The sequence below is a fragment of the Physcomitrium patens genome, chromosome 9 (genome assembly GCF_059467195.1).
Source record: "Physcomitrium patens ecotype Gransden chromosome 9, ASM5946719v1, whole genome shotgun sequence".
Lineage (NCBI taxonomy): Eukaryota > Viridiplantae > Streptophyta > Bryopsida > Funariales > Funariaceae > Physcomitrium > Physcomitrium patens.
In genome coordinates, this window is record NC_143418.1 from 13,113,087 (window position 1) to 13,115,807 (window position 2,721).

A 2,721-nucleotide genomic window follows, 5' to 3' on the forward strand; every position below is an offset into this window, starting at 1 on the left:
ATGATTTATTATTAATAATAATATGATATATACCTTGAATAAAATCCAAAAACTATTGATGTATTTTTATATCCATATAGTATTAAGAACTTTGATGATTTTAAATGAATAATTGATTAGATTCAAAAACTTTATGTTTTCTACTATTATCTATTGAAAGATAATGTAGAAAATAATGAGCATTTAATAAATAATCAAATTTATTTTAAGAATAAAATTTAGATACTATGTGCTCCATCATTACTCTTAAAATTAAGTGACATCAAGCAATGATTGTTTATAAAATTGAAGAAAATATAAATGTTACTATAAAAAATTACTATAGCAAAATAATAGATATTATTATTTTATAGGATGATTGTTGCAAAACATAACTATTTTTATTTTAAATTGCATAAGATTATATTAACAATCATGCCAAATTGGTTCTATTTGAAAAGGCCAACATTCATAGAAAATATTTATTTTATGATGGCATCAATTTAAGCATATTAATTTTGATAAGAAAAATTTGTTGTTGATCTTAGTTCAATATTTTTGAGTAGCTTGAAGTTTAAATCTTAATCAATATACACCTTATAAATCTTTTAAATTTGGCAAAAGTAAAATATAATAAATCCAATAATTAAGGTGTAATGAATAATGTTTTTGCATTAATTCTTTTATGAGAAAGATTGACCATTGTGATATTAAATAACAATTATAAACATATCATAGTTACATTAGTCACATCATGAATTGATAAAGTCACATTAAAAAGTTTACATCATATAATTTTTTTATTTGATTGGTTTGGTTTTGATTTTACTAAGTTTGGTTTGAGGTATGTTGTTTGATTTGAATTTAGTTTGGACATTCTAATTTAGTTTGGACATCCTAATTTGATTTAGTTAGGTTTTGTTTGTATTTGTGGTAGTTTAAATCAAACTAAACCAAAACCAAACCCAATTAATTTTTAAGTATTACATCTTATTTTTGATTATAAAAAATAAGTACAAATCACAAAACAAAACAAAACAAAATTAAAAAAAAAAAAAAAAAAAAAAAAAAAATCATCATCATCATCTTCAACAAATATATATTCTGTAAAGAAAAATATAAAATTTTGTTTGAAAATACCAAACTGCAAGAATAAAATCAAAAACTTCTAAAAACTACTACACAAAAGATATTACATATTGTATAAAATATACAAAAACTAGGTGGTTTATATTGACGTATAAATGCCATTATGTAACACACAAAAGATATATTCTAGGTAAGCTTACCTGCTGTTGGTACAAATCTGCTTCTCTGACCTTGAATTTGTGCTGAAAATTAAGTAGCTGGGTTGTCTTTCTGCTTTTCTGATAACTTGAAAGATCTGATTTCGAAACAGTGCAAGGATAGGCAATGAACCGAAACATTAATTTGTCTGGATTAACGCTAATTGTCTGACTTGAACTACAGAATCAACTTCCTCTGCCATAAGACATCAGTGTCTTCAGTCCTTATCACATCACATTCAAAACTAAATCCAAGTTACAGCCTGCGTAGAGCCTACACTCCCTTCAGCAAAATTGGGACAAGTACCTCCACAAAGCTTCGTTTGGGGCTCCTTCTATGACTACCTTCCTAACCCAGTGCAATCTATACGATGGCAAGAAGAAAAATGGATACAGTTCCACAAACCAAAGCGGGTTAAAAGCCTAATTGAAGACTTAGTCACCGAATTTGCTCAACCAGTACAATCGCAGTTTCTAGAGCATTGGTAAGATTTCCAGGCACTTTAGACAAAAAAGCAACAAATGGGTTGTTGGCTCTCTAATTCTCTCACTCAGGTGGCTGTAGTGTTTTCAGAGGGACTTCCCTTAATTCTGAATCCAAGGCTGTTTCCTCTTACAAAGCACCTTGGCATTCTGCCGCAGTTTAAGCTTGGCAGGGAGCAGTAAACGACGCATTCGTTCAGACCGAAAGATTTGAGAGGATAGTATTATCCACAACTCTTTTGTGGGCTTCTCTAATGGAAGCGTCCGTCCCTGAGAGTGAAAACACTTGTTAAAGATAGTGAAACGTGAGGTCTTTTTGTGAAGGATGCAGAAGCAGCAGCTATTCACAGTGGGAAACATTACTTTTGTGCAATAGGCCTCCTAATACTTGTCCTAAGTGGAAACGGAAGTCTGTAAGTCGTAGAAAGAGTTATCTGTTTCTTAACCCACCAGAGCCTGTCTTGTTTGATCACCTCATTGAGGATATATTTACACATATCTATATGTTTGATCAGAGTAGGGTCTCCTCGCATGGTCCTCGAGGTCTGAAGCAAACAGCGATGAGATAGATAAAGACACTTAGATGAGAACACTCACCTTCACAACCCTTCTCACGCGGTAGCAATCATGTGCAGTGCCACACAACTCATTCATCTCATCTCCGAGGTCAAATCCCTTTTCTTCAGGACATTATTATCCTGCGTCCTATTCGTGATTAAAGAACTGGAATGAAGTGCAGAGAATCAAGTCTTGAACTTGATATTCGGTCAAATCTGACAGTCGCAATGATGAACATTCATGCCCCTCTCCTCGATTTCTGTGTCACCTGGTCGGCCGATTCACTACTAAATCTGATTAGATGGGATCTTCAGTCCAGCTTCACTATTGAACAGAAAAGAATATATTTACAAAGTTTCCATCAAGGAGAGCCTTGAATTATGTGTGTTCCTCGCCACAACGTGGGACGGGATTT

General features: G+C 32.3%; 1 long non-coding RNA gene across 1 annotated transcript; it reads right to left on the bottom strand.

Annotated features, from left to right (window-relative positions):
* Nucleotides 1-1,057: 1,057 nt before the first annotated feature.
* On the bottom strand, nt 1,058-2,404 carry LOC149988388 (uncharacterized). Its single transcript, XR_016504812.1, has 2 exons — nt 2,346-2,404; nt 1,058-2,018 (listed from the first exon to the last, which is right to left on the bottom strand). It is a non-coding gene; the product is annotated as an uncharacterized LOC149988388 (long non-coding RNA).
* Nucleotides 2,405-2,721: the final 317 nt, after the last annotated feature.